The sequence below is a fragment of the Miscanthus floridulus genome, chromosome 19 (genome assembly GCF_019320115.1).
Source record: "Miscanthus floridulus cultivar M001 chromosome 19, ASM1932011v1, whole genome shotgun sequence".
NCBI lineage: Eukaryota > Viridiplantae > Streptophyta > Magnoliopsida > Poales > Poaceae > Miscanthus > Miscanthus floridulus.
This window is the reverse complement of record NC_089598.1, coordinates 99,639,864-99,647,042: the sequence shown is the minus strand read 5'-3', so window position 1 is coordinate 99,647,042 and position 7,179 is coordinate 99,639,864.

Below are 7,179 nucleotides of genomic sequence, written 5' to 3'. Positions count from 1 at the left end.
ACAGCAGTCAACAAAAGAAAATCCCCAATGCGGTTGGGAACCGAGACGTAATGCTGGCGCAGTCCCCGAGCCATAAGAGGAAATCTTCGAGAAAACAAATCGGGAGAAAATACCATAGTAATGGCTATACAGTAGTAATTACTGAGCTGTAACGGTTAGCGGAGAAGTCGGCGAATATTCGGCGAGCCGTAATAAATTGCGGAGATAAATGGGCGATACGGGCCGTGGTTGCGCGAAAGCCCAGGTAACAGCCCACCTTACTGTTGCGGAGAATTCGGTGAGGCGCCAATCGTCGGAGCGGTTTCCCAAAAACCCTCGAATGCGAAAGGGTGGGGGGAATGCTTTATAACTGCGCCGCCGTTCCCCGTGCCCCCACCTTTGCCACTTTGCCATTTCATCTCCCCCCTCAACCCTTGCACTTCCAGATTCATAGCCGCACGCGCTTCCATCGCTAGCCCCAATCCGAATCTGAGAGATGGCGCTGAAGAGGGGAGATGTGAACCCAAAGAAGGCGAGCCTAAAGAAGGCAAGCGCCAGAGGCAGCCATGACGAAGAGTGGGTGGCGTCGCGCACTGGGGAGGCGAAGCTCAATAGATTGGTGGAGGCGGGCGTTCTTCCTGACCGCGTCACCGTCGGATGGCGGCCGGCCCTCGGTGAGCCCTACCCAATGTCTCATACCGACGAAGCTATAGTATTTGAGGACTACTTTTGGCGCGGATTAGGTTTTCCTATTCATCCATTCTTGAGGGATTTGTTGGAGTTCTGGAGAATTAGTCTATGCAACCTCGACCCAAACACCATCTTGCACATTTCCATCTTTATCCATTTCTGTGAGGCATATCTCAGAATCCTTCCCCACTTCAACCTCTTTCATCACTTGTTCTGGCTGAAGAAGAAGGACAATGGTGGTTCCAAGGTGGTCGGCGACGTGTATCTTCGGCTGCATGATGGAATGGCAGGTGAGTACCTTACTGTGTCACTGCACACGTCGCTGAAAGGGTGGAACGCCAGGTGGTTCTACCTAGAGCAGAGCCACCCCGCCATCCGTTGCGACGCCGACCACATCCCGGAGAGCCAGAAAAGCTAGTCGGAGAGGGCAAGCAGTGCTGATATGGAGCAGGTGAGGGAGCTCCTTGACATAATAAAGGGTATGAAGACCAACGATGGACTTGTAGCTGTGAGCTTCATAGTATGCCGTGTCCAGCCCTGCAAGGAGAGGGCCCACGCAGCCTTTGAGTTCAAGGGGGAGACCGATGGCACCCGAGAGAGGATGGAGATGCTGTCGAGGGATGTTGTGCAAGAGTGGGCCGCAAAGCTATTCGCTCCACTTGCCTCGTTCAACTTGCCAGGGCAGACGATACCCTTTCACTGCAAGAATCTGCCTCCTTAGGTAAATATCTCAATTGTGTGTTCTTGATGCTTTTTATACTTTGTCGTTGTCATGCAGTGGACTGATTCACTTATGCAAAGATTCATTCATAGGAAAGACCGGTGTACTTCTCGGGCGTGCCGAGGGGCGATTGGCCGCATGCAGTAAATGCCCGGCCACCAACACAGCCTAAGGAGGGAGTCATCAGCATCTTTTCAGAGTCCAGAGGCACGGACGCTGGCCGGACGGAGAGTCCATCCCCAGCGTCGGAGAAAGTCCCGGGGAAAAGGGCGGCGGCAGACGAGCCAGCCCGAAAGAAAAGAAAGATGGTGGATGCCGCTTCCCTCAAGCCAGATGGCATCTCGCTTGGTGGTGACCGAACCACTTGGACACAGAGTGCGGTGATGTCCAAGTGGTCGGATGACGACGGGGCTCTAGTAGCTCCTTCTCCGAGCATGGAGGCACCTCCACGCAGCACGCACGTGGAGGAGCAACCGAAAGGAGGGGAGGGAGTCCCCGAGCAGTGGGCGAAGGGAGTTCCAGAGCCGCAGGCTAAGGAAGCCCCGGAGCGGTAGGCGAAGGAAAGGCCGATGGTGGAGACTACGGGACCTCCACCCTAGGGCGCACAAGTTGACCCCTGGGCCGTGCCTGGGGGCTCGGGCCAGCAGCGCTGGTTTAGGAAATTGTACCAGCAGGCCAACACGTAAGTATACTTGCCTTGGAGTTATTTTGTTGTCGTATCCTTATCTTATTTGGTGACTGACAAGCTGATCTGATGCAGTGCGAGGCATGTGGAGGATCTAATCCCGCCTGTCTAGACTAATGAGCAGCCGAGGGCTGGTCTCGGGGTGGAGGCAATGTTGGTGGCTCTAGTCTCGGAGTCCCCGGGTGCTCGGTAGCCGGCGGAGGAGTCAACCGCCACTGCTGGTGGACTTGGGGGTGGCGAGAGGTTGGTGTCAATGACGGATGGGTCAGTGACGATGCCCGGGGCAATGGTGGAAGCCACCAGGTCCTTAGGAGCCAAGGCTAGAGTCACCAACGCCGCGTCGGAGGCTGGAGCAGAGAAACCAGTGATGTCAGGGCAGCAAACGATGCTTCCTGAGGCGTCGGAGGGCATGGTTGGACACGTTGTCCAGCCACCGAGCCCCCTGGTGGTGCCTCCAACTACAGCAGAGGAGGACGAGGTGGAAGAGATCGAGCGTGAGGAACCTCGACCCCAAGCTGTTCGAATCCTCCACAAGCACGGCGACGAGGTGGTGGTTGTTGAGGAGGAGGACACCACTAGGGAGCTCAGGAGACTGGAGTCCGCCCTTGCCAGAGTGATGAAGCAGATCAAGGTTAGTACTATGTCTAGGATGCTCGTCTTTGACATTAGAGATCGGAGTTTTTCATAGTCATTGTGTATTTGCAGGGGATAACCCGGACTGTCGAGCAACGGCGCCAGCTGATCAAGAGGATGGAGCCCCTCACCGAGGAGAATGAAAAACTCAAGGAGGCAATGAAGCTTATGGAGAAGAACATCTAGAGGGCCTAGCGCGAATGAGACCTTGCTGAGTCCAACGCACGGGACCTAGAATATCAGAAGGGCGTCCTATCCGAGCATCTGGCGACCGTGTCCGAGCAGCTGCGGGGCAAGTCCGAGCAGCTGACCACTGTCTCCGAGCGGCTGACAAGTGTCTCCGAGTAGCTGGAGCGAAAGTTTGAGCAGCTCTGAAATGTCTCCGAGCAGAGAAAAGGTATGGCATATCGGCGATTTTCCTTTACATGGTTGAACAGTTATATTGTTGCTGACAACCATTGTGCTTGCAGAGCAAGATGCAGAGCTCGGCCAGCTATGCCAAACCATCGAGCAACTCCGAGAGGAGAAGGCAAAGAAGTCAGGGCGAGCAGACAAACTGGCTGAGGAGCTGAAAGGTGAGTACTTCTTGGTCGAAGTTACTGTTGGAGTAAGTTCCTTGCTTGATAGAACCTTGTAATGCTTGAAGACTACCATCAAAGGGTCAAGGTGCAGTTTGATGTGATGGATCAAGAGGCCAAAACCCAGCGGAACAAGCTCGATGTCGTTGTTGCTGGAATCAAGCTGGTGCTCGACTGCATCGACCTGGAGGTGGCTCCTTAGCCCGACGGCAGGCCACCGCGTCCGGACACCATCATCGATAGATGCAAGGCGGCGTGGGAGAACTTCAAGAGTTTCAACTGCGATGCCATCGTCACTGCCATTACTCACGCCCTTGCGGTGGTCCGGTCCCATTACCCTACCATTGACCTTCAAGCGATAGGGACCGGATTCGCCGGAGGACCAGGCGCGACGGAGCATGAGTAGCTAGAGGATGAGGTGGAAGACGTGGTGAAGAAGCTGGCCAGCGACATCGACCTGTTCGGTGAGATGGACGGCGATGGCGAAGCCCGATGATCTGCTCGGAGAATATGATATGTAACATCTGGAGAGAGTAGTTAGAACGTGCGAGAGCGCGGAAAACATTTATGTATGTGTATAAATGTTATAAAGTGACTTGTGCATGTTTATGCAGTTTGCTAGTATTTCAGTAAAGAATCGTTGTAGTGTTAACCCTAACGCAATTATACATAGTATAAGTAGCATCTGAGCAGTTAGTTTGTTACTAAACTCTTTGGCCTTGGCTCGCCCATAGTCCATAACATCGAGCACGGAGCCCGTGCATGTGTAGAAGGAATAGACGTGACCAAGGAACCGCAGCCGACCACCCATAACGCAGAGCGTAGAGCCCATAGCATGTGTAGGGAGAGATCGGAGACTGAGTCTTCACCATAGAGAACAGAGCGGAACATGTGCTGCTTGGCGGTTTGTGAAATAACTTGGAGATATATGTAGTATTAGTGGCATCCGAGCAGTTAGTTCTTTCATTGAGCTCTCGGCCCTGGCTAGCCCATAGTCCATAACGTCGAGCGCGGAGCCCGTGCATGTGTAGGAGGAACAGGCGTGACCAAGGAACCATAGCCGACCACCCATAACATAGAGCGCGGAGCCCATAGCACGTGTAGGGAGAGATTGGAGACTAGGTCTTCTCCATAGAGCACAGAACAGAATGTGTGATGCTCGGTGGTCGGCGAAATATTTTGGAGATATGGAGAAACACGGCGGAGTGTTTATGGCGATCACATGTTGGACATATGGAGAAACGTGGCGGAGCAGTTATGGCGATCTCGTATTGGAGTTCGTTAAGGAGTAGCTTAGAGCTCGACGACCGTAAATGGAGATTAAATCACAATCGAGAAATAATGAAGACAAATTATGGCGACCAAAATTTTATTCATCATGGAGTGGAGAATACATATCTAGAGTGTTTCAAGGATAGAAACATATAAGGTGCTCGATGTGCCATGAATTGGGGATATCGATTCCGTCCAAGTCACGTAGGCGATAAGACCCTGGTCGGGTAACCTCTTTGACGACGTAAGGCCCTTCCCAGGGGGAGGAGAGCTTGTGCATCCCTTCGGTTTTTTGCTTTCTGCGGAGAACGAGGTCGTCGACAGCAAATGAACAACCTTTGACGTTACGGTTGTAGTATCTCCACAAGCCTTCTAGATATTTGGCTGTGCAGACACAAGTGATCAGGCGTTCCTCCTCGGCCCTGTCGACGTCCTCTATCTGAACAGCTACGGCTTGCTCTTCATCATAATTTTCCACCCTAGGTGCTCAAAAGGCAACATCCACTGGTAGTATGGCTTCTGAGTTGTAGACCAAGAAATACAGAGATACACCGGTGCTACGACTAGCTTGAGTGCATAGTCCCCATACTACAGCTGGTAGCTCTTTGAGCCATCTGCCCAGATACTTTTCTTCTTTCTGACATAACCTCTTCTTGAGGGCATCAAGGATCATGCCGTTTGCCTATTCGACCTGGCCGTTGGCTCTGGGATGGGCAACAGAGACGTATTTAATGGAGATGCATCAGTCTTCGCAGAAGTCCCAAAAATGATGACCTATGAGTGTGGTTCCGAGGTCGGTGATAATGCTGTTCGGGAGACCGAATCTATGGACGATATCTTCGAAGAGCTCGACTGCTTTCTTTGCAATAGCCGAGACAAGCGGTTTATACTCGATCCACTTGGAGAACTTGTTGATGGCGACGTACACGTACCGAAAACCACCTAGCACTGGCTTGAAAGGCCCAGTCATGTCCATTACCCAGCATGCGACAGGCCAGGAAGCTGGGATGGTCTACAGTTCTTGTGTCGGCACATGTATTTGCTTGGCAAAAAATTAGCATCCTTCACAACGTCGGACGAGGTATTCTGCATTGGAGATGGTCGTGGGCTGGTAAAAACTAGCTTGGAAAGCTTTGCTGACCAGGTTTCTTGAGGCCGCGTGGTTGCCGCAAGAACCAGAGTGAATTTCAAGAAGTAGTTTCACTCCTTCTTGGGTGATGCATTTCTGTAGTATCCCTTCCTTGGCACTTTTCCTCATCAAGTTGCCGTCCACCAGTACATAATGCTTGCTTCAACGGATTAGACGTTCGGTTTTAGTCTTGTTAGCGGGTACTTCGGCGCTGGTGAGGTACTTGATGAACTGTTCCCTCCAATCGACGGCCAGCGAAGGTACTGTAAGTACCAGTTGCTCGGCGGGGGATTTCCTGAACTTCCTTCTCTTCCTTAATGGATGACGCCAAAAGATCTTGAACAAAGACCCTAGGCAGAATCATGGCGCGAGAAGAGCCTAACTTGGATAAGTGGTCGGCGAGCTAATTTTGATCTCGTACCATGTGGTGGTACTCGATACCGAAGAACTTTCCTTCAAGCTTCTTGATTTCGGCGCAATATGCATCCATCTTTTCACTGGAGCAGGACCAGTCTTTGTTGAGCTGGTTGATGACTAGCGCAAAGTCCCCGTATACCATGAGGCATTTGACACCGAGCTCAATGGCTATACGGAGTCCGTGGAGACACGCTTCGTATTCAGCAGCGTTGTTGGAGGCTGAAAAATGTATTCGGAGAACATATCAGAGCTTATCCTTTGTCGGCGTGATGAACAGAACGCCTGCACCAGCACCATTGATGTTGAGGGCATCGTCAAAGTACATCACCCAGTGCTCAGGGCAAGTAGCAACGATGGGCTCTTAGATCTTGGTCCACTCAGTGACGAAATCAGCGAGCGCCTAATACTTGATGGTAGGCCTACTTCTGAATTCAATGGAGTAAGTGCTGAGCTCGACAGCCCACTTGATGATGCGGCCATTGGCCTCTTTGTTGTAGAGAATGTCCCCTAGAGGGAACTCGGTGACCACGGCGATCTTGTAATACTCAAAGTAATGGCGGAGCTTGCGTGACATAATCAGAATAGCATATAGCAGTTTTTGAACTTGAGGATAACGAGTTTTGGGCTCGTTAAGGACCTCGCTGATGAAGTAGACCGGACGTTGCACCTTATAGGCGTTCCTAGCCTCCTCGCGTTCAACGACGATAGCTGTCTAACAACGCGAGAAGTGGCAGCGATGTAGATCAGTAGAGTTTCGTCTGGTCGAGGTGCCATCATGATCGGAGGCTTTGTCAAAAACAACTTGAGCTGCTCGAAAGCTGTATCTGCCTCCTCCGACCAGGAAAAGCGCTTGGAGGCTTTAAGGAGTTTGAAGAAAGGTAGTCCCTTTTCGCCGAGGCATGATATAAAGCGGCTGAGAGCAGCCATGCAACCTATAAGCTTCTGTATATCCTTGACGCATGTTGGCCGTTTCATGTTGGTGATGGCGGAGACCTTATTGGGGTTAGGTTCGATGCCACGTGCGCTGACGATGTAGCCCAGGAGTATACTGGATGGAACTCCAAAGATGCACTTT